This window comes from Rattus norvegicus, chromosome 16 (assembly GCF_036323735.1).
Source record: "Rattus norvegicus strain BN/NHsdMcwi chromosome 16, GRCr8, whole genome shotgun sequence".
NCBI classification, from domain to species: domain Eukaryota; kingdom Metazoa; phylum Chordata; class Mammalia; order Rodentia; family Muridae; genus Rattus; species Rattus norvegicus.
In genome coordinates this window covers 80532403-80557920 of record NC_086034.1, presented here as the reverse complement: position 1 = coordinate 80557920, position 25518 = coordinate 80532403, and the positions used below count along the sequence as shown (strand labels likewise).

Below are 25518 nucleotides of genomic sequence, written 5' to 3'. Positions count from 1 at the left end.
AAGGGAAGCTGTTAAGGGACTTAAGAAAGGCACATAGGCACAAGAACTATTTGAATGGAGAATTAGATGAGATTAAATGTTAGCAAAAAATCAGGGGCAAGAGTAGATAGAGCCCAATCTGTCTCAGGAGTGTGTGTGTGTGTGTGTGTGTGTGTGTGTGTGTGTGTGTGTGTGTGTGGTGGGGGGATGTAAAGGTGAGGACCTGTCTGAGTGAAGCAGAAACACTAAACATACTTCATGTTATGAATGCAGACACTGGCAGTCATGTCTCCATCAGAAAACATTGCACTGGGAAGATGGAAAAAGTCTCAGTGTGACAGATGAATATGTTGTCCCCTGGGGAAGTCAAATTCATCTAGACAGACAAATGAGGCAAATTTGATATAGATATAGAAATAGTTGAAAGATAAATGATAGGCGAATGGATAGATGATATATGGAGAGAGAGATTATACCTTGATGGATATGATAGATGGATAGATAGATGATGGGTAAATGACAGGTGATGCATGGATTATAGATGTGTTATATAAGATGGATGGAGAGATAATTGGATAATAGGTAATTAGTTAGATGGATAGATAAGCAATTAGGGAGACGGATAAGTGGATGTATGTATGGATGGCTACATAATACTTAAGGATCCTGATAACAGCTTAGCCACAGTAATCAATAATTAAACATACTTTATCAGTTTTCCACTGGAATACCTGAGATTACCAATTTCTACAGAGAAAAGGGTTTGGGGGCTCACGGTTTCATAGGTTTCAGCTCAGTGTTTGTTCCCACATTGCATCTGGTTCTGCACAGTGTGGTGAAAAAGAGCATGTCAGGGGAGGTCTATTCATCTCGTGGAAGTCAGAAAACTAAGAGACTGGGGAGGCCCGGGGTCTCATAAGTGCCCTCAAGAGTATGCAATCAATGACCTAGCTTTCTTTTGGCCCCCATGTCCTCAATTTCCATAACATTCAAGTGGCGCTAGGAGCTGATGACAGAGTTGTCAAATCATGGTTCTGTAGGAGACATACCAAAACAAAAGCATCCACCATCATTTATGAAACTCAGAAGAAGGGCAAATATTCCTTAAATGTCCCAATCTAATACATGATAAGAGAGCCAAAGTTCTGCACATGGTCTGTGAAGGAACCAGTGAAGATGTAATTTTCTCACTTACAGAAACACAGAGTAGGATGCACAGAAAATGTAAAGAACAAAACCACCAAAACATGACTGGAAGCGTCAGCAAATGTCTGAGAAACTCAACTGTGAAGCTAGAGTTGATTCTACTTCCCAGCATACAGTCAAAGAGATGGATAAAGAGGTGAGGGAAGAAAATTAACATGTTCAGCAGACCAGTGCCAGGTCCAATATCTGAGATGCTGAAGGCAGAGAAGTTTGAGAAGTGATTCCTGATTTAAGGGCCTCAAGACATATACATCACTGTATGAAAGGAGTCATAGTCTGGGCCCATCATCCCAAACTTCAGAAAGTGTAAGAAAGCTGATGCCTCAGGAGCTCAGATGAGAGCCTGTTGTGTGACCCATTGGCCACCATGATGCAGGCACCACACCGTCTATGGCATCACAGCTGGAAGAGGATAAAATGAGCTAGAAGCGTCAAAAGCACACCACAGTTAACCCACAATGGACAAACTACATCTCAAAAGTGGTGCTTCTAAATGGATATGCTCACACACCCTGGGGAGATCTACAATTATGATGAGGAAAACTATATAAGTTCCTTTCTGGAAATTCCAGAAAGAGAAGAGATAGCTTTAGGAGATAGCCCAGAAGGAAAGCATGTGGGAATCAGGTCCAGGGAGATCTCAGTCTGTACAAGTTCACAAACCTCAGGACAGAGTTTCTGTACACATAGACAAGGATCAAATGTCAACCTAGAAGAGCATTTATTGTATTATATGGAGCAGGAGTGAGACCCTTGAGATCAATAGCCTGTTAAAGAAATGCACAGTGGCCAGAATGACGTTCAGTTGTTGTGGTGGCCTTGGCAGTAACACTGTAGCCAGGTGTCAGTGCTGAGCACAGAATAACTATGCCATGGAGAACAGGGGGATAGGGAGACAGATATTACTGTGGCGGAAGAGCTGGCCAGTTGAGATGCCGTTTCCCACAATTACAGTGTAGTAAATGCCACGAAGAGGAAGTGAATGAGCACCGCTGATGTATCAGTCAGAGTACATGAGGATGCAAAACACCGAAGGCAGGCTGCACAGAGTAAACACATATTTAAATTAATAGTTTCATGAGACTGCCTGACAAACACAGCCCTGGGTCAGTTCCTGGCTTTTCATCCATTCAATGAATCTAGTACGTAAGTTTTAGGAGAAAACTGTATATACTTAATTTGATGTAAAACATAATGGAATCACACAATAATTACAGTTTGTTTCTGTTGAATGGTAGAGCCATTTGGGCACCTTTAGAGTTAGCAATTAGAATTTTATGCACAATTTAATCCCATAGCTAATCATGGCTCAATGAAACAAAAAAGGTCAGCCGATGAACAATGGAGAGTCACTACTTGAGTCCTGAACCCCATCATGAGGCCAGGGTGTCCACAAAATGTCATCCAACCATGCAGCTACAGTCATAAATTAAATTTACATTTCAAGTCTCAAAATTTTTATTTAATCAGCTAATTAGACAATAGCTTTGCAAGAATGAACAGAGAAGTGCTTTGTTTACATACTGAGGTTCTCGACTAACAGCTACCACTAGGAAGGATCTGAAATAGTTTACAGCATAGCACGAATGCTCCATATCCATCAGCTATAAGGGGCACTGTTCAAAACCCGAAGGTGCCACTACCTAGCAATAATAGGTTTGCATAAGTAAATTTTATTTTCTAAGGAATTACACAAAATAGCAAGTGGAATCTCTTTTCTCTCTTTCTCTCTCTCTCTTCCTTCCTTCCTTCCTTCCTTCCTTCCTTCCTTCCTTCCTTCCTTCCTTTCTCTCTCTCTCTCTCTCTCTCTCTCTCTCTCTCTTTCTTTCTTTCTTTCTGAGCTGAGGACCGAACTCGGGGCCTTGCGCTTTCTAGGCAAGCGCTCTACCACTGAGCTAAATCCCCAACCCCAGGAAGTGGAATCTCTTAATGTTTACTCACCATGTTGTATTAGTCAGTACTCTCTGAACAACAGAATTGATAGGATGGAAAAGTATCTGTCTATCTGTCTGTCTGTCTCTGTACCTATCTGTCTATCATCTATCTATCTACCTATCTATCCACCTATTTATTCTATATCTATCTATCATCTGTCTATCACATATCTGTATGTCCTCTATGTACCCATCAATTTCTATCTATCTATCTATCTATCTATCTATCTATCTATCTATCTATCTCTGTCTATCATCTACCTATCATCTATGTCTATCATCTATCATCTATGTACCACCAATCAATCATCTATGTATGTATCTACCTACTTACTTATCTACATATCATCTACCTACCTATTATCTATCTATCTATCACCTATCATCTATGAACCACCAATCAATCTATCATCTATGTATGTGTCTACCTACTTACCTACCTACATATCATCTACCTACCTATCATCTCTCTCTCACTCTCTCTCTCTCCATCCATCTACCTATCTATCACCTATCAATCACCTATTTACCTATCATCATCTATATATCTACACATGTACTATCTACCTGCTTGTCTGTCTGTCTGTCTGTCTATCTATCTATCTATCTATCTATCTATCTATCTATCTATCTATCTATCTATGTATCTATCTATCTATCTCCTATCAATCATCTATCTACCTATGCCTCTACATATGTATATGTGAAGAATTTACTAAATCAACTTACTGTGAAACAGTAGTAGCAGCTGTTTTATGCCTGAGGGGCTGAGAACCTCAGAGTTGCTACGTCCTTGTCTTGGGTGCCTCAGCAGTTCCTGTGTGGTGCCAACAACCTGGAGGGTTTCTGGAGGTTCTTGGCAGCAGATCCTTAATTGACAATAGCAGTCTGAAAATCCTGTTTCTGATATCAGTAAAGGAATCAAGCCAGTGTCAAGAGAGAAGGGCAAGTGAGGATTAATCTTCCTTTTGCCACATCCATTTTATCTGGGTGGCAACCAGAAGGTGCCGCTGCCCATGTTTTGGGTGAGGCTGCCTGTTAGGACAACGAGGATAAGGCTTCAGCTGGAGATCCAACTCAGGTGCTTCTCATTTGTGGTAAGTTGACATTAAAGCCAACTATCACACAAACATTGTATTTTGATGGCATGAATACTGTATTTCTGTGCTTCTTTAGTTCTGAAATATTGAAATAAGCTCCAGATACCTCCCAAATCCACGATTCTCCATGAGTTTCCTTCTCTTACAGTGCTATCTATCTATCTATCTATCTATCTATCTATCTATCTATCTATCATCTATCTATGTATCTATGTATCTATCTATGTATCTATGTATCTATGTATCTATCTATGTATCTATGTATCTATGTATCTATCTATCTATCTATCTATCTATCTATCTATCTATCTATCTATCTATCTATCTATGTCTATTCATCCATCCATCTATCTATCATTTATCTATCTGAGACAGCAGTTTTGTGCTTGCGACTACAAAGATACCTCCTGTTCTCTTTGCAGCTCCGTCTTTTTCTTTCCCTTTGCTCATTTTTCTGAGACAGTACCTTGTTGTCTGTGTGATGGATCCTGTGCTAGGCCTCCTCTCACACTAAAAACTCATCAAATATAACATTGATTTCCTTAAAATGCCATCAAACTAAATAATATTTAACTGACTTTCATATGCTACCGTGAGTGGATAATATGAAATTTGAGAGACACAAAAACTTGGAAGCCAAAGGTGTGGAGTGCTGTACATCCTGTGACACACTTTCTCTTCTTCACGGTTCGGCAGGTTTCTGTTGAAAAATGAGATAATCTCCCAAACAGAAATGTTCAATATTATCACTGGCACAATTCTTTTCTTTTTCTTTCTTGCTTTCCTAATTTTGCTTTGTAGAAATACATAAAATGATAAAGCATTTTAACAATGATTTTGACTTTGATATCCTGAAGCATAAAACGCCACAGCTTACACTGAAGCCTCCACGTGCTGATGTGTGACTGTATGTGCTGCTAGAGTCTTCTATGTTCTGTGCATAAAGTATGTTTTCATCTTTGTTTCTGTTCTCTCTCTCTCTCTCTCTCTCTCTCTCTCTCTCTCTCTCTCTCTCTCTCTCTCTCTCTGAGCTTTTTTCCATGCTATGTTATACATGAGGGTGTCAGAGGACAAGTGTTCTGATGAAGTTTACCTCTCCCACACAACAGTGGTCACCAGCCACAGCAGCACATTGGACACTGGTTTTGTCTTCCTTCATGGTCTTCTATCTAAAGAGTCTGTGAAATTTAAGAGTCTCTTCACACATAAGTGGTGACTGTCCCTAATCATGAGTACTCTGTGTGCACCCCTAACTAAAGTTCCCTAGCAACAGAACAGCTGTAACTCCAAACTTACCATCTTCCTCCTCAACAAAGCTCAGCCTGAGGTGAAGGAACAGCAGAAACCAGAAGCAGGGGTCCTCATTTTTCCAACCTATCATGCCTCAGCATGACCCGATTGTCTGCTCTTGAATCACAATAAGGATTTTACACCCCCAAATATGCACAGAGGCCCCCATCTTCTCTTTTCAGAAAGCCATGTCTTTGCCTACATTCGATCTTTGTCCTCTACTCTCTTAGGAACTATCGAAGCCTGGCTTCCCTCTACTTTTTCTATGAGGCGATATCAGACTTCACAATTAGGAGCAAAGTGCTTGATCACTCACCAGTGGACTCAGCATGATTCTGCACTTGCTGGAGTTTCTAGCACAGGCTAATCCAGGAGGAGGTGTAGATTCCCATCACAGCAGAGGAGTCCTTCAACTCTCCTGGGACCCGTGGGAAACATAGATGATGTGCTGAATGTGTATGCTTGACATTAGCATAAACATTTTAAAGTCCCAATGCCTCAGCCCCCAGAAATGGCAATGCCTTCCTTTAGACTATGCATAGCTGTTAATAATGCATGCAGAAATTGTCTACACTAGCTTCCTCCTCACATTTACAGCCTGAGACTGCTCCCTTACACAGATGTATAAAATAAGTGTGCTGTAAGGCCCATCCTATTCCAGCTTTAGTCTATGTATTTCTGTCATTTTATAATTCCACGATGGCCCAATTGGGTTAATCCTGAAGCCATGCAGACCTTGGCAGACTTAATAATTTTTTTTAAAAGAATAACTGCCTGCTATAAAAATGCCTAACCTTTTTCTCTGCTGGAGACATTAGCTTCCAAATGCTATCTACTCTATAATAATCTTTGAAATGACTTTTCCTGAGCAAATGCCAACCAACACCCTCACACTCACTACACAGAAGAACATGAGACGCCCCAGAGACCCATCACCCAACAACAAGATGCCACCTTCTCCTGTGAATTGCAATGCCAAATTTGTCAGTGCCCAGTGCTTATAAGCAATTGTTTTGTTTTTTTTTTTCCCCCATCGAGGTTTTCTCATGCCTTTACCAGAGCCTAAATCTACTCACAGGTAATTTCCCATTCCTAGGACAAGAAGTCCCTGAGATAATTTTAAAATAAAATTAATTATGCCCATGCTATACAGAAAAGCAGAGACTTAAATGTAATTAAGTTATAAGAGCCCCTCAGTAGGGTGGTGAATTCCTGGTAGGAATGGTCCTGAGTTCATGTTGTTGCTATGGACACATCGTTATGTAATTGCTATGCAAAGCTATCAGCATCACAAGAAGAGGAAAGAGACATAGAGTGTTAATTTGCAGGAGAGAAGTCACAGCTAGAAGAGCCAGAGACAAATCCCAAAGTCATCAGCAATTTCCTCGCTTCTTTGGACAGCAGGTTGTCGAGTAGAGGAGGAAGGACCCCAAGTTCACACAGAAAGATAAAGTATGGAGTAGCAGAGATAAAGACATGAATGTTCCCACTCACGTACTGTTTTAAAAATTCTGCTATAGGGTGATGCCTTCATTTGTGTGAGCCTCACAACAGCCCCCTCCTGGGAACTTTTCATTCACATGCCAAGAGAGAGAGAGAGAGAGAGAGAGAGAGAGAGAGAGAGAGAGAGAGAGAGAGAGAGAGAGAGAGAGTGTTAGTTCTCCGGTGGTCCTTTTGAGCAATCTGTGAATCATGCTGACTAAGCAGGACGTCTCAGAGCTTCCTGTCATATCTGTTTATGCTCATTTGGCAACACTAGTCCATCAGAAGTCCACCTGCATTACCTGGGGCTCTTGAGATCCCAATGTAACAATAAATGCGAAGATGGGGTTTGACCAAACAGTCTAAATGTCAAGGCAATGGAGGGTTATTCATTCATACAGTTTATGCATGTATGCATCCATGCATGCGTGTGTGTGTGTGTGTGTGTGTGTGTGTGTGTGTATACTGAGGCTCTGACCCAGGGATTTGTGCAGGCAGAGTGCAAGTAATATCTTCCAAGCTATAATTCCAAACCTGCCTTGTAGGCATTATAATTGAATGAGTGAATAGTGTCAGCCTCTAATTTGTATACCCACAGCACCTTGAATAGCTGAAGCAAAGCAGAGCTGTGGAAGGAATGAACACAATTCCTGAATGGACAATGAAATGCTCACACAGGTGGAGCTGGTGAATTGTATAGAGCTGGGAGAACAGTGACAGCAGGACAAGCAGGGGTCAGATGGCAATTGAGGGAAGGGAAGTGTTCCAGTGTAGGCAATGCTGGGTGTCAGGACTCTGGTGTCTTACACTGGAGGACAGGAGGCTTGCTGGTGTACAGCCTCGGGGAGGGACGCTCTCTTTCAGGCTGTGTCCCATGTTCCTCCTGGAGGTCATGGTAGGGATGGCTGTGTCCTTCTAAAACTCCTGTACTGAAAATGACCAGAACCTGTGCAGGTGAGAAGGAACAACAAGCCTTAAGAAGCTGCCTCCCCTTCCTTTATCTATCCTGCTCTAGGATGCAGAGAGCAGAGCCCACAGGTACTCTGCATTCATCCTGTGCTTCTAGCTTCTGGAGCCAGGAAGAACAATTTTTATTGTTGATAATTGCTTTGTCTATGGTATTTTTAAATTACTGATAATTGCTTGGTCTGTGATATAATTTTTCCTCTGTGTTCTGAATAGACTGAAAAAATTGGACCCCCAGAGCATAAGCCACACATTTGCATAGGATTTACCTATATTTAGTATTTTTCTCTTATTTCCTGGTTGATCTTTTGTTTGTTTTTACTCTTGGAGAAAGGGATTATTTTACTAGATGTGAATTCCAAAACAAAACAACCGTCAGGTGCGGGGAAGGTTTGTTTTCCCACTTTAACAAGGTGCCGAGCCTTGGTCTACTTATGAAAATGGGTTTATAAAGCAGCCCAGATAATGCAATCCTTTGGATAGTCCAGTTTGTGTCTTGTTGACATGGTTCGAGTCTGTATTACAATGAATTGCCATACAGAAAAGTATTCCCCTGTTTCTTAGCAGTACCTGTGTGCGTATGGTGACCACTTGCCTTCATTAGAGATTTCTGGTCTTGCCAGCACTGCAGTACGCTGAAGTTGCTTTGTCTAAAGCAGTCAAGGAACCAGATCTTACTACACACTTCAAACAGAGGTGGAATTTAGGTCCTGGTAAGCATGCACTCCCATATTCTAAGACAGAAATGAACAGTAGTCAGTGGAATTATCTCCTCAGGGTTCATTTGTCTTTCCCTGTCAAGACCATGGGCTCAGGTTGCACAGGGGTCAGAGGTGTGATTTGTCATAGCCCCAGCACAGATAGCAACGGTGGGCAAGTGGCTGCTTCCACCTGGGCTCCACACAAACACTTCATATCACAATTTCAAAAATATATTGATGTTGAAGCCGGCATTATAATTCCATAGGACAGGTCTCATTGGAGTGGGAGACCCATAGTGGGAAGAACAGGGAAAACCCTCTGCCTGCTTTGCTCGCATTCATTTGTTTCAGTCTCCCTCTGCTGCCCTGCCTCTAGCTGTTGAAGTAGCCTGGAGATAACTCTCCAGACGCCTATGCAGAGCAAGGAGGATGTGTCCCAGCATCATATAAATAAACAATCTGAAGCTCTCTTTTGTTGTTTTGTTCACCAACCTACTCCCAAAACAATGACAGTGCTGGGAGATGAGCCAGCTCTCATGAGCCTGAGTCCCATGCTGTGGTCTTGACCTAAATGATCTAAGGGGCACAGGACAGTGAAATGGTATTGATACAGGAAAGAGAAGGAAAAGCTGGAAACTCAGCTCAGAGGTCCTACAGTGCAAAGAGCAACTAATTAATGTACCTATTTATTGTGTGACTGGTGGCAGAAGGGACCATGCAAGAATTACTTTCTTTCTAATACGTCTCAGTTGTGCTTTTATAACACTCTGACAAAAATAATTAGGGACATAGGGCTTATTTTAGCCTCTATATTGCAATACATCATCATAAAGAAGTAAAGTCATCAGGAGCTCAAAGCAACTCAGATAGTCAAGAGTAGCGAGAATTAATGCACATAAGCTTACGCTCAATGCATTTGTTTTACTCTTACCATAGCCTGGAATGCCTTGCATAGGGAATGGTGCCACCCATAGTCATGGTGGATATTTCTACCTCCATTAACACAAACAAGACAAATGCCACAGACACACCCAAGGCTGTTGTGAGCTAGACAATTCCTTATTGAAATTCTTTTTCTAGGTGATTCTAGATTAGGTCACTGGCTATTAATATCAGCATTCACAAACTGTCAGGTTTCTGAGCTGCACAGAAGCATAGCCGTGATGTCTGTTACTGTGGACAGGCTTTACAGTTGTCCAGAAGCATGATTTGAATATTTCTACACAGTGAAAAGTTAAGAAATGAAGCAAAGTAACAGATTTGTTGACCCAATGAACTAATTACTTGAGGCCTGCTCTCTTTGCAGTAACTACAAGTCTATACTAGAGCGTCAGAAGGAATACAACCTTTTCATTGCCTCAGATCCCTCTCTGGTGATGTATGGTGTTGTCATTAGATTACTTGCCTTACACAGGAAGGTCACAAATTACCCTAAACTTCCAGCTACAAGTTTCTAGGAGTCCCATAAAGAGTGGAAGTTCAGCAGACTTATACCACAAATGTGGCTTCCTCTGTAACTGTTCCTGGGGCAATGGAGGCTGATTGTCAATCAAACACAGCAGAGGAGACAACTAGTGTTGGCAATGCTGAACCCTCGCTCACTAATGTTACTTCTCATGGGGCACAAAAGCAAGAGAGAGGGTGGGGCAGATGGTACAGTCTGGACCCTTCTTTGCAGCCTGTGTGTCCTCCAGTAATTGAAATGGAGGTGGGCATTCAAGTAGGGCAGGCACAGGGAAGTGGCAAAAACAGCCTAAGTTCTCCATAGAAACTTGTGCACTTGGACACGTACAGAATGTGAACATGCTCAAACTTTCTTTTAATATTAGCGTTGATAAAATATAATTAAAAGACAATAAAAGTTATGGTAATCACTTAGAAATCCGGTTTTACTCTCTTTGGAAGGACAGCTTTTCAACCTGACCTAGGCAGAAAAGGAAAAGTCATACATTCGAGCTCCTGAATAGCACTTTAATCTTGTGCCCCTGCAGGATCTTACACAGCTGCTATTAAATGGCAGGATAGCAGGGTGCCTAGCACAGCAAGAGGTGGGTGGCATCAACCCCATGAAGCAATCAGACTTCTGTGAAGTCCGCTAGGGCAGCCGTGGTGGGTGGGGAAGGGACGCAGGGATGCTGAACTTCAGCTTTTAGGGAGTCACACCTCAAAGCTCATCTTCCTTTTTCAGTTTTAAACTTTCTCACAGCTCATAATATTTAAAATAATAATGTATCTGTGCCTTTACTAATTTACATCCTAAGGCCGTCTGTGGGTTGACTGCAATGGTAGCTAATGTTAAAATTATCTTTCCCTTTCAGTGTGTCACCAGAGGAGACCCAGAGACCTGGGGTTTACACAGAGGAGACATTTAGGCCAATTCTAAGTGACAGATTTGCTTTCTGTAAGATATGACTGACAGGCAAATGGAATCGAGTCTCGAATGAGAAATTTGAGCTCCGTAAGTAAATCATTGCAAGGCTGAAGAGTTGTGAATGTTCTATCAGTCCTGGTATTAATTCTTGGTATCTTCCAAGGATCCAGGTAGAATTCTCTGGTTTTCAACATTGGTTACTTTTGCCTTGCACCTTTGCCTTGTAGAATTCCTTGATCACAAATTGGAGCACCTTCTAGGTTTGGCTAATTAGTAGGTGCATTTATATCAACAATAGCAAGAGAAGTAGTGAGTATCTCACATCAACCATCACACTGGCTGTTCCTAAGTAGGCATTTTATGTCATCATACATGCTGCCTGCCCATGAACCACTGAAGGATTAGTCTGGAAGCACATGAGTTGTTTTGTGTGTGTGTGTGTGTGTGTGTGTGTGTGTGTGTGTGTGTGTGTGTGTGTGTCTGATTCTGTGATTCTGGGTGCCACTTGTCTATCCAAATACCATCCCTAGTTTGTGACATGAGTGACACCCAGTCTGTCTAGTTTGCCATTTAAACTTTGACTTTCACACTGTTTTACATGGAAATGTTTTACATTTCTGCTCAGTCTGAATCTCCAATCTTCGGTGGATCCTGGTTGTTAAATAATTGAAAGAAATGTGCTTCTTGGGCCAGAGAGATGGCTTGGTGATTAAGAGAACCTGGGGTTATTACCAAGAACTTGAATCTGGCTCCCAGCATGCATGTGACTGCCTCACTGATATTCCCTGTAACTTCGGCTACAGGAGATATGGTACCCTTTTCTGGCCCCCACAGGCAAACACACACACACACACACACACACACACACACACACACACACACACAAACATGAACATACACACACATATAGGCATGCACACACATGCATAGACGCACTCAAAATGTACCTTTTCATTCATAACATCAAGGGTGATTTTCTTTCTTTTCTTTTCCTTCCTTGTTTTCTTACAGCACTCCCCGGGAGCTGTATTTACATGCCTTGTATTCTTAAGGTATTATTAAAGGGTCTAGCTGAATGAGCAGGCCAAACATTATTTTTTCCTGATTTCTCCATTTATTTAGTGAGATTTATTCAATGTGTACCTTATACTTGTGATTCCTGTCCCTTTCCGTATTTTACGTTTCTCCATACACACTCCGTTTCTGTCTTCTTTCTTGGTAGGGTGTATTCAAACAGCAGACTGCACTGCTCTTCTTAATAAGGTTCACAGTCTGCTGCATATCTGATGGGTCTAGCCTTCACTCAGAGTTCCTCATTTTAGTATTTTCGTCAAAGAGTTCCCAAGTTTCTTGTTTATGTTTTCCATATTTCTATGTTTTCCATATTTCTAGCTCCAGAAAAAAAAGTTTGCACATTCATTAGGTCCATGACAAATTTCCTAATGAGTAGTTTTGGAATGCTGTCGGTAGTGAATTTTCCTACTCGGTACTGTAGCCATCTTCCTAATGCATCTCTTTCCTCTCGGGCATTTCCAAGACTGGTTAAAAGATGTGATTGCAGAGGTCTTATCAAGTTCATTGCTACATCATTCTGAAGGAGTTTATATTTTTTGATTGCTACTGTAAATGAAATATTTTGTTATACCTAACTCCTAATTTCTCATTATCCCTAATCATACAGTCTGTGACTCCTCTACCCTTTCTTACCGGAAACCCACTCCCCTACCAAGATACCCTTCAATTTCATTGCTGAGCTGTCTAGGCACCATGATTCACACTGCCCTCTCTTTGAATTTCCCTGTCTCGCCGTTCCTGCTTGTCTAATTGCACTGGCAATGTGCCAGCAGCATGGGTCTCAGCTTAGGGCCCTGCTGTGTTGCCAAATATGTCCTGAGTGACAGGCACTCTCTGTAGGCATGATACTGACTGAAGCTGACATGTTCCATGGGAACGCTCTGTGGGCACTTCAGGATGCGATGCGGGAGTGGCTGTATCATATGGGAAGGGCAGATGGAGAAATCTTTTCCTTCTGGAGAATATGCACAGCTAAGGTTACCTGGCTGAAGTGGACCTTCTAGAAATGGTTCCCTCCCAGTTAAGCCTTTTTCAATGAAAGTGGGGTCTCCTTCCACATGTCAGGTATATGTAGCAGGTGAGCAGATCCCAACTCATGGATGTGGCTGTGTTTGCTGAAGCCTTCCACCTTCCTTTCTGTTCAAAGAGAAGCTCACAGCTGGCACAGCTGTGTCCTCCTGGACAGCCAAAGAGTGGCAAGTCTATAGATTGGGTAATGGACAGTCTGCTTCCTACAGGCAGCAGAAGCCAAGCTTTACCCTCACTGGGTCTAGATATAGGGCCTGATGTAGGGGGAGATGCTGTGTGGCCTCTGAGAAGGTATTCAGTTGCTTGCTTAAAGTGAATAAAAGATATGATATCTATTTGGTTGTCTGGTTAGGTAGCTAGAGCTTCTCACTAGTAGTACAGGGTACTCACAGCAACAACTAAACATAACCAATACATGTTTAGTCCTTCCTGTTAGAAGTGGGAAGTATTATGGATAATTTACAGCAGACCTTACTGTTAAAGGAAACTGGGATCCCTGAAAGATGCTGACAGGAAGACCGGTAACTACTTTCTAGGATGACAGCCAATTGTCTCTGGGCCACAAAATCCAAAAGTAGGGACAGAATACTGGGCTAGACGACACTCGAGTTGCTGCTATAGTCTTGATGAAACATTGCACCCAACAGTTGAGCTAGCTGTCAACACCTGCTCATATGTCACCCTAATGTGTTAGGAGGTTTCCTGTTGAGTAGATGAAAACATGTTACTGGTCCTCCAGTGTGAAGATTGACAGTAATCGGTGACAGACTGGTCGTAGTGCTTCCAGAAGAAAGGTGTATGGTTGAGAGTCTCTGCCTTGACCCGACTTGGGCCGAGACATTCCATCCTGTGGAATTTGTAATTCATCCTAGGAAAAAAATCTAACTTTATAATCTGCCAGGCTGAGGTTTAATGGAGACCCCCGATGAGACAAAGTCTTCCAACTTGGCTGCTACACTGCTGATTAAATTCTCTCCCTGGAAGTGCAGACCTGCTTGATATTTATAATGTATTTGGGAGATGCCAACTCCATTGGCCCAGGTTTGGCAGGTCCATTTGTCAGTGTCGTGCACCCCACACTTTATCGATTCCAGCAAGGTTCCCTTCTCTCCAGGACTGTAATCAATCAAGCTCAGAATGGCGACATGCAGAGGGAACTCCATTACAGAAGCCACCTTCCTTCTCCATGTCCAGCTTAGGCTGAGGTAGCAATGGGGTGAGTCTTCACCCCCCTTTTCAGTAGTTCACAACAAGGATCCGTCACCTGTCCCTGTCCAGGTTTCCTAGATTTAGTACCTCCCAGGGTCATATCTGTAATGCCTGAATACTGCATCTGGAAACTACTGTTGTGTCTGAGATATGTCCAAATGTATCTAACATCACAGAGTATCATTTGGGAAGGTCCTGGGCCTGATGTTCTTATTGAGCTGACCCTGTTTTCCCAGGAAGAACTCCATAGTCAGAAAGATGAACACAGGCTAGAGTTGAAGACATTTACTGGGGAGACATGGAGAGAATTTTCTGCTGTCCCAGATCTCAGAAACAAGAACACCCAAGGTTGCTGCTGGCCAACGTCATCCGCACAGCCACACAGACTGCTGGAAAATTAGCTGGTTCTTTTTAGGTGGTACTTTTGGAATGTGGCTTGTCCACTGGTCAGCAGACCGTCGGTTGTGGTTGCTGTTATCCCAAAGGCAATCTGTTTAGTCTCAAGTGTGAAGAGATTCTGGAAAGGCTCTCAGCGCTCACTGCAGCTGGAAAATGCTCCGAAAAGACTCCACCTACCTCAGCATGAATTGCAGGAAGAGAACTACTGGCTTTTCTCGTTTTGAATCCATGTTCTATCATGAACTAGTTACATTTCAGTTATGGTGGATTTTTTAGCCCTTTCATTAATTAATTTTTATTCTTATAATTTGGAAAATAATTTTATCTTGCCTATTTTTTGTCCTTTGGTATGTAAATAGGAACACACTGTTCTAAAATTTAACATTAGATATGAATGGAGATACTTACATGAAAACTCATCTGAAATGCCTCAGGACTCGTTACATTTTTCTCTGGAAAAACTCATCTCCTGGACATTGAACTAGGCCTTATATCTAAACCTCATATCATTTCACAAATGCAAATTCTGAGAGTCACGAAGGAAAAGACCAACAATTAAAAGGGAACGGGTTGACTTTAATCCAACCCTTTATCCTACCTAGCGTCTTGCTCTGATGCTTAGTAAAAAACATTACTATCAAACATTAGCATCTCCCTAGTCAACACAAAGTCCTCTTTCAGAATTCTAATGCCCTAAGTGAGATTGAGGATAATATTCTACACAGAAGCAATTGGAATCCTGACTTATCCATAGTATAGTCTCTATGAACTGGGACTCATGAGGGAAAATTCTGGCCTCAAATCACCTACTGTGAATTTTTTTTTTTTTTGCTAGCCCATTTCTCTCAAATCAGTGACATAACTTGTCTAAAGTGGTTTCTAAACAACACGGAATACTAGGGAGAAGATGGCAGACAGACAAGCTCTTCAAACACTCCTTCATTCTAGGCCTGGGCCAGCAACATCTCCATCACATTCTTGGCTTTCTGCTCTGATGCTGACTCTTAACACGTGTCAGAGAGCTGCAGGCCCATTCTGTTCTGGAAACTTAGAATCCAACTACGATGTGAATGTTCCTTAAATAATTGCCCAATCTTGCCAAATTAAAGGATGGATTTTATCTAATCTTGTTTAACTCTGATTAGAAGTTTTCTTCAGGGCTTACAAAAATCAATCAAATTAAGTAGTCTACAAACAGAAGTGGATGAGCTTGTCTCCCAAGAGAGCAGAATGAAGAGGTCATAAGTTTTCTTTCACTCCTCAAAAAAAGAATAAACATTGACATAATGATAAAACCCAAACAATTCACTGCCCTGGAGATGGGCTCAGAGCAAACAACAAATTGAGAAGTGTTTGTCCAAGATGAGAAGCTGGGCTGAAGGTCAGAATAGATAGGAGAGTATGAGCTTGTGTCCAGAACCACACTCCCTCCCACCTCCACCCTATCCCAGGCCTTTACCATGAATTACTGGCTTGGAAAAGCCAGTGGCTTGGACTCTGAATGCTGTGAGGCAGAACAAGAGGATAGGGAGCTTAATGGCTCTGTGACAAATGGCTCTGTGAGCTTACGTTAGGCTATTTCTCCTATGTGTAGACTGTAGTAATAGAAAGACAACTAACACAAGCATCCGAGCAGGCAGGTACACACTTTCTGATTTCAAATCTCCTTCAAAGCTCAAGTCATCAGATTAATATGGCAAAGGAATATTGATAGGTTTCACTCTAGTAGAAGAGAGACCCCAGAAAGAAATTCCTACACATGTTACAGAACTTTCTTGGAAAAAAAAAAAGAGACAAAACCATGAAGTTGAAGTAGGAGAGCCTCCTACGCATGGTGCTGAGAGAAGCCACACCCATACACAAAAGTACAGCACGTCCCTTATCTTATCCTACATACAAGCATCATAAATACATGTTGTGTAAAAACAGAAAGTAAAACGCTTGAAAGTAAATGTGGGAGGAAATTTTCAGAACATTAATCTTGACAATGACCTCTTGGGACACAAAAGCACAGACAGATGATCCCCCACTCATCTGAATGATTTTGGGCATCAAAAGACATCAAGAGAGTGTGAGGACCAAACATGGAAGGGAGAAAAGTGATGTATCGTATAAGAGATCAATTCTTTAAAATGTAGAAAGGACACTTGTAATTATAGAACTGAAAAATAACCTATTAAAAACTATGCAGAGGGGCTGCATGGATAGATTAAAAATTAAGTCGGTCCCCAGCTCCGAAAAAAAGAACCAAAAAAAAAAAAAATTAAGAGTACTTGCTGCTCTTCTAGAGGCTCTGAGTTCAGTTTTCAGGACCTATGTCAGGTGACTCACAATCACATGTAACTCTGAAGGTGTCTGTACATATGTGCTACACATACATATATTCAGGCACACATCCACACATCCACAGTTATATACACATACATAATATACATATATATGCCAAATAATTATCAGAACTTTAAATTTTATACTTAAATTTAAAAAAATTAAAAGTTAAATTAGCTGCACTATTTGCATAAATATTGCTCAAAGAACACACACAAATGATGGACACAGTAGGAAGATCTCCGTAATCATGAATCATTGGGAGTAAGGTACATCAAGGCCACAATGATCACCTTTCATACCAACTAGGATGACCATGTCTAATAACATAGTTTTAACAAGGTGACAGAGAAACTAGGACCCATATGGACCCCACATCTAGGAGTGGGAAATAAAGTAAAATGCAAACTCACCATGTGACCCAATAATTCTCGTACACACAGCCCAAAAGAACTGAAAAGGAAATGGGTGTTTGCATCTCGATGCTTACAGGAGTGTTGATCACAAGAAACAAGGGCAAACCATCCCCAAGTTCTATGAGCAGAGGAATGACTGCACAAGACGCCAGAATGCTATTCATTTTTAAAGAATGACAGAGATGAATGTGAATGAGCCAGATACAAACGGACAGATGCTGTAGGATTCCATGCATATGAAATTATTTATTATGCTTATAATGAAGGCAGAGAGGCAGAAAAAAAATAAAAGTAACCAAGAGAAAGAGGATCTGAGGAACTTGGGGACTTGTTTCATGGACATGGAGTTTCTCGCTTTGATTGATGAAGGATTTTGGAGAAATGTTGTTGGTTTCATAGCAAGGCAGATGTAAAGGCACTTAAATGATTACAGTATTTGTGTTTATGCTGCATATATTTTTCCACATAGACCTATCAGGGAAAAATGACAATCAAGAGACTCCAGGTTGGCCCAGATGTTTAATTTCAGACAACAATTTTGTAAGACAGCTTTATAAACTGTTCTTAATGTGTTCCCAAAAATATTAAGACATATTAGATCTAATTAATTACAGGAAAATACAGTCTCAACTCAATACTTAATAATCTCGTTTTATAGATTTTAAAACTCTAATATTTGAAACAAACAATTCATCTGAAACTGTGGAATGCTGAGTCATCGAACTCTACAGGTGATCAACAGAGTAGACCTGGTATAAAAGAAGACAGGGATGAGTACTGTGATTCTTTTTCCTTGCCCCTTTTAGTCATGGCTGCTTTGGATGTTCTGGGTCTTGTAATTTTTCTTATGAATTTCAGAATTGTTTTTGTTCAATTTCTGTAAGGACTAATATAAGAGTTTTAATTGAGATAGGATGAAATTTACCTGTGACTTTTAGTAACATGGGGGCACCATAACAGTATTTGTCCTCAGTTCAAAACACTAGCTAAGACTGTCTGTCTTCTTATGTGTCCCAGAATTATGTCTTCAGAGCTCTACCTTTTTTTATTGGAGTGATGTTTAGCATTACTGATTAAGTTCAGGCCTATTTCATTTGTTGAAGTTATTGTGACTGGGGTTGTTTTCCCTTGGTCCTTTTCAGTGAGTCTGGTGCATAGAAAAGATGATTATTGTCTATTGATTTTGTATCCTGATATTTCACTGTAAGTATTGAGCTGTACGTGTAAATATTCTGGGTCTGTTAACTACAGGTCATAGCATCTCTGAGCATAAATCAGCCTCTTTCTCTACTATTTGTATCTCTTTTAATTTCTTTTTCTTGCCTTGTTGCTCTGGCTAATGTTTCAACTGTTACACTGAGTAGGAATAGTGAGAGCATACATTTGTTCTCATTTCTCATTTTAGAGGAAATGCATTTAGGGTTTGCCTCTTCAGTACTAAGTTGCTAGAGGTTTGTCAAACAGAGTTAAATTTGTTCATGTCCGTTTGAGTTTCTTCAAGGGTTTTATCTTGAAGAGTTTGGGAATTAAAGATAGTCTTTTTCTTCATTTATTGTTGTGATGGTGACTGGGTCTTTCTGTCTTTATTTTGTTTATTATTTAGACAAATTGAATTATCCTTGAAATCTTACAATTGAATTTAGTTTGCCATGATTTTTTTTGAAGTGTTTGAAAAGACAGGAAATCAAGGAAGTGGAATTATAAATTTTTGTTAATCTTAATCTACTTTGGGTATTAGAGTGATAGCTGTGTTGTAGATTAAGTTCTTATTTCAGAGAATAAAGTGAAGCAGGTTTGTTTTAAACATTCTTTAAGGGCTTCTTAGATATGAATAGTATATCTGTTCAGTACTATGTTTTCCCTTGTAGGGAAGTTTTCTTTATTAGTACTTTATTCTTGTTTGTTTCTGATCTATCCACCTTATTGATACTTTCATGGTTTAACTTTGGGAGCTTAGGTATGTCTATACATTGATCTTTAAAATATTCTGCAAAGCCACAGTAACAAAAACAGCATGACATTGGCACCAAAGGCAGACATATAAATGAATGAAATAGAACAGAAGATCTAGAAGTAAGTCTAAGCAGCTACAATACTACTATTTATTGAAAATTATATGGTGGAAAGATACCACCTCAAGAATGGCTATCACCAATAATATGAAAATAAGTGTTGGAATGGGTGTAAGGAAAGTATAGCCCCTATTCATTGTTTATGGGAGTGTACATAAGTACAGTCATTATAGAGGTTCCTCTGAAAATTAAAAAGAGAAGTACTGTATGACACAACTATGCCACACCTTGGCATGAGTCCAAAGATTTCTTGACCTATCACAGAAAGAATTGAGACTCATGTTTGTTACTACCATAGTCATAAGGAGCAAGGAAGTGAAACCATCTTAGCTCCTTCAAGAGATAAAGAGATAATTAAAATATAGTACATATACGCAATGCAATGTCACACAACTGTGAAGAACAACAAAATAATACAACTTTTATAAAATTAGTTAGATTTAAAGGGTATAAAATTAAGTGAGATAACAAAAACTCAGAAAGACAATGATACATATTCTCTCTCATATATGAATCATGGTTTGTGATATATCATGTGTGTGTGTGTGTGTGTGTGCACATGCACGCGTGCGCATGTGCATGTGTGTGTGAACAAATAAAAGCGTGGGTGAAGTTTAAAATCAAGAAGGCTAAGAAAGGGTAATGTTAAGTGATGAGGAAGAATGAGGAGTAGGACAAAGGACACTGGAAAATAAGGAGGAGAAGAGTTTGGTGGTTGAAGATAGAAAAGAGACATTGTCAACAGAGTTAAAAGAAACTGGGGAAAGCAAAATCACAAAACATAATTTGTTTAAATATGTCATAATTGTACCTAATATATACATTACATATATTTCTCATATATATTTGAGAAAAACTTAAACAAGTGATATATTTAGAACTAAATGTCTACATGTAGACATCTGAATTATATTCTTATATATCACTCTGTAGAAAGAGAAAGTAAAGGTAGACAAAATGTCTTGTTGTAAGGCCCAAAACACTGAAACTTGGTAGAAAACAGAGAAAACATATAAAAATACAATGCAGACATAGAAAGTAACTTTCTAATGGGATTCCAGTTGCTTCAGATGTAAAAGGAAGCATTGGCATATAGGACTGAATCAAATTAAGAATATTCTGCCCTAAAAAATTAAGCAGTTGATGGAGTGAGGAGACTATATGAAGAATGGAAGAGAATCTTTGCCAAAAACCATCCATCTAATTAGAATATTTTTTGTCACTTTGACACAATCTAGAGTCATTTGGGAGTAAGAAACCTCAATTGAGAAAATGTCCCCACCATATTGGCCTGTTGGGTATTTTCTTGATTAATTCTTGAGGTGGAAAGGCCCAGCCCAGTAAATATGTTGTCAACACGGGGCAGCTCCTTTAGGCTCCACAAGAAAGCAGACTGAGAAAGCTACAAGGAGCAAGCCAGTGCATAGTGCTTCTCCATGGCCTCTGTATCAGCTGCTGCCTCCAGTTTTATCCATGCTTGATTTGCTGCTCTAAATTACTCAGTGATAGACTTCGGGTGTGGGACTGGAAGCAGAGATTAATCCTTTTAAAAGTCGCTTTTGGTTGTAATGTTTCATCACTCTAGTAAAAACCATTACCAAGATATTTATGCTACAGAGGATCAACATTTAGACTATATTAAAAGTATGAAACAAACTTCAGAAGCATAATTAATTCAATCAATATCAATAAACAAACAATAGGGATGAACAGGTATTTCAAACAAAGGCAAATGACCATAGTCACAAAGGCAAATGGCCAGTCACAAAGGCAAATGACCAAAGTCACTAGGGAAACAAGACAAAATTACACTGATGTCCTGTCTTACTCCAGTCTTTAGGCTAACAGTAAGATGATAGGTGAGGGCTGGATAGGTGACTATGTGGTGAAGTTTCAGTTTTCAGCACCCATATGGTTATTTATAACTCTGGTTCCAGAAGACCCAATGCTCTTTTCTAAATACTGCATCCATTAAGCATACATGTAGTGCATATATATACACACGAATGGAAACGCCCATACACATAAATAAACTAAATATCTTAAAGAGAAAGAAATGACCTCAGATGCCAGTGCAGTTGGATGGAGAAAGACATCTGAATCCATGGTTGTTAAGAACTAAAATTAATGCAGCCACCATGGAAATAAATATGGAGGATCTTCAGAAAGTTAAAAATAGAACTCCTATATAATAAAGCCATACTTCTGTGAATATATACCCAGAAAAATTAAATCAATTTGTAGTAACCAAGTTATGAACTCCACCTACATAAGTTTTAATTCAGGAATAGATTAAGAATATATGATAGAAAGACACTATCGCTGATACCAAGAAGTGCTTGCTGAGAGGAGCCTGACATAGCCATCTGCTGAGAGGCTCTTCCAAAGCCTGACCAATACAGATGCAATACAAATGCTTGCAGCCAACCATCAGACTAAGCATGGATACCCCAATTGAGGAGTTAGGGGAAGGACTAAAGGAGCCATAGGGGTTTGCAATCCTACAGGAAGAATAACAATATCAACCAACCAGGGATCTCCCAGGGACTAAACCATCAATCAAAGAGTACACATGGAGCAACCCATGGCTCCAGCCACATATGTTGCAGAGCATGGCCTTACCTGGCATCATTGGGAGAGGAGGCCCTTGGTTTTGTGAAGGCTCGATGCCCCTGTATAGCAGAATGCTAGGGCAGTGAGGCAGGAGTGGGTAGGTGGGTTAGGGAAGCCTCATAGAAGTAGTCGGAGGGGTGATGGCATAGGGGACTAGTGGAGACAAAACCAGGAAAGGCAATAACATTTGAAATGTAAGTAAATAAAATAACTAATAAAAAACAGTATATGATATACTGTATAGAATCTTCCTCAGTCATAGAGAAATATGAAACTATTTGCTTTTTGAGATTTTTTTGTGTTAAAAAATATACTAGACTCAAGAGACAATTATGAAATGATTTCTCTCATACATAGAAAAAAGGAAAATGGGATATGAAACTCAAAAGCTAAAAATATTAGGAATGCAGAAGGTGAGCAAAAAAAGAAAAAAATAATCAAAGTGACAGGGTACATATGTGAACATCACATAGGAAGCCCTCAGATGCAAGTAACACACACACACACACACTCTTTAAAACTAATTTGAAGAAGAAGTAGTAGTAGTAGTAGTAGTGGAGGAGGAGGAGGAAGAGGAGGAGGAGGAGGAGGAGGAACAAAAAGTATCAACATACTCCTTAAGTAAGTGTAAATGGAGTCACAGACAAGAAAGAAAGAAAGAAAGAAAGAAAGAAAGAAAGAAAGAAAGGAAGGAAGGAAGAAAGGAAAGAAAGAGAAAGAAAGAAAGAAAGGAAGGAAGGAAGGAAGGAAAGAAAGAGAAAGAAAGAAAGAAAGAAAGGAAGAAAGGAAGAAAGAGAGAAGAAAGAACGATGTTCAAAGCAATACTGTCTGAGATCTTCCTCTGTGCTATCAAACTACCATGGGAGAAGGCCATAAACTTAATGAATCCAAAGCTGGATAAACGCAGATCCACACAGAGACAGGTCTCAGCTTCAGAGAGGTAGAAAGAGGGAGTATGGAGGTTGCCCAGAGCAACAAAACCAGCAACATCGTATATTCCATAGTTATGCTACACTTTTGGATCTTAAATGTTCTCCTGAGTTAAATCTTTTCACAGGTGTTGAAAAATTGATTTGCAGTTGGCTGTACCATTGCAAAGTGGCAGAAACACTCCAAGTAGGGTTAGATTAGTGAAAGTAGTGATCAATGGACTGTCCTCTCTTCCTCCCTCTCCTTCTCCATCCTTCTGCTTTCTCTTCCTTCTCTCCTCAGTTGCCACGAGGGCAGAAGCTTTGCTTTATGATATACCCTCCCTCCAACCATAACATTTCTCCATGAGCCATGACCCCAAATGGTGAGGTCAAGCAAGCATGGAAAGGCACCTTTGAAACTGTAACTCAGAGCTAATCTCTGTGCACTTAAGCTGGCTTCCCCCGGTATTTCGTAGCAGTGACAGAAAGCTGCTTGGCAGACATATCACTCCTAGGAGACTCTCATAAAGACTATGTGTGTCTCCATATTGGCTCATTGGAGTTTGAACATCAGGAACTGGTGTAGGCTTGGGCCCTGTAGGCAAGTACAGCTCTTCCATGATTGACACAGCCATTTTGGATGTCACTCTGATCCTGGAACTCTGTTAAAGTTATAGTGGGACTTGTTTCTAGATAGCTTTTCTCAGTGGACCTCCCCTTGTTCAGATTAGTGCCAGGACTGCCTACTGCCCGACTCCATTCCTCCTGGGTCTCAAGTAAGAGACATCGGACTCTGATGTCTCATCCTGTTGACCAAGACTGTGATGAAAGGCTATAGACTTACGGGCTTGTTATCTCACCACATGAGTTTCCCTCTCTCAAGAGTGGGAGCCACACTCTGCCTATTCAATGTCTGTAACTCACAGTGGGTTTGACTTTGTTTTTCTCTCCTACATGGAGTCTCAGAGGGGGTTTATCTCTGTCGTGTAGAGAGAGATAAAGAGTGTGCTTTCTTGCTGGAGTTGCCAGAAATTCAACTTGCCTGTGCCTTGATTTCAGCTAGGGAGATTCAAGATCCTGATTTTCTACTCTGTAGAACTGCAAACGTTCATGCTGTTTTGGCCACCAAATATCTGGCACGTTACAGCAGCAACAGGAATGGGATGCAAACATTAATCTTTATCAATGAGCCATAGAAGAAATGATTTTCTGAAATGTGTTTCTTGGCCGTCAAACTTGTACATATACTAACTTTTGCCTTTAACACTTTTAAGTGGAATTTTTGATTCCTTGGAGAGTCGTATCTGACAAATTCCTTTTAAAAAGGGGATTCTGCAATTCTAAAAGGCAAAGACAAATAATGTAGGGAAGAGTAAGGGGGTGGTGGGCAATAGAGTAAAGAGAATAAAATAAGAATGGGTAGAACAAGGGTGGGCACTGGTACAGTGAAATGTTCTGATTTGTATTACTAATATGTGTTAGTAATTATAACAGAAGTATGGCCAATAAAAATGGATTGTGAAAAATGTTAAAAGACTTTCACATTCCAGGTAAAACACTTACTTTCGTTTGTGGTTCACCTTTTTCAATTGTACATGTCATCTTTAATTGGGAATAAGTGTTTGTTCAATGTGTCTGGATTCAAAGACCCTACCCCCTGAGCTGGGGTGGGATGGTGTATGTACAGGGGAAGCTTTCTTACACTTAGTTCAAATATAAGTATGTGACACATACCCCGAAAGGTACAGTGTTCACTGTTCCAGATGCAAAACCCATTTCTTTCTTTGCAGCTGGAGATACAGTTCTGGTCCTCAGCCTAATGCGATATTGGAGTCATGTCAGCAACTGTATGCAAGGAGTACACCTCCATTACAGAAAGGATGCTTCAGCCACCCACATGCAAACCCCGCCATTCCCATTCCTGGCGGACAACGTGCAATATTTGAAAATATTACAGAACACTCTTGTGATAAAATGTCAGCTAACTCCAAATCAATATTCAAAAAACATTTATCACTACCCTTGTATGAATACAAAATGAGGTAGAAAAGGAGTCTGTGGTTATACCTTTATCACTATTAAAACTATCGTGTGTTCTTTTGTTTTATTATCTTAATATCCTAAAATGGGTAAAAAAAAAGTTTCTAGACAGGAACCAAACAACGTACTAGAGTGAGCGTTGGGCTTTCATATTACTCTAAAATTCTTGGAGGAGGAATTTTGCCTGCTGAACCATTGCCCTATAAATTTACATAATCTCACCTCTGAGTATTAAATAGATGATCAGGGTACGATGAACCTGTGATGAAAAGCATCCCTTCCTGGCAAAGGAAGGCATCAGAAAAACTTGAAAACTCTTGTGTGTGATTCTTTTACGACACTTTCTGTTGGTACCCCCTCTATTCCAGCACCATATGTCAGAAAGTACACAGATGCCA

At 40.4% G+C, this 25518-nt stretch overlaps 1 long non-coding RNA gene across 3 annotated transcripts in view; it reads left to right on the top strand.

The window, feature by feature from the left end:
- The window catches only part of LOC102550761 (uncharacterized), a 28107-nt gene extending 2927 nt beyond the window's left edge, over positions 1-25180 (top strand). Inside the window, exons 2-4 of one of the 3 annotated variants that reach the window (XR_360601.5) lie at positions 8522-8670; positions 10977-11116; positions 24871-25180. This is a non-coding gene — a long non-coding RNA (uncharacterized LOC102550761). The remainder of the gene's footprint in view (positions 1-8521; positions 8671-10976; positions 11117-24870) is intronic. The other 2 variants (XR_596531.4, XR_010058750.1) reach the window with 2 other exon arrangements.
- The last annotated feature ends 338 nt before the right edge of the window (positions 25181-25518 follow it).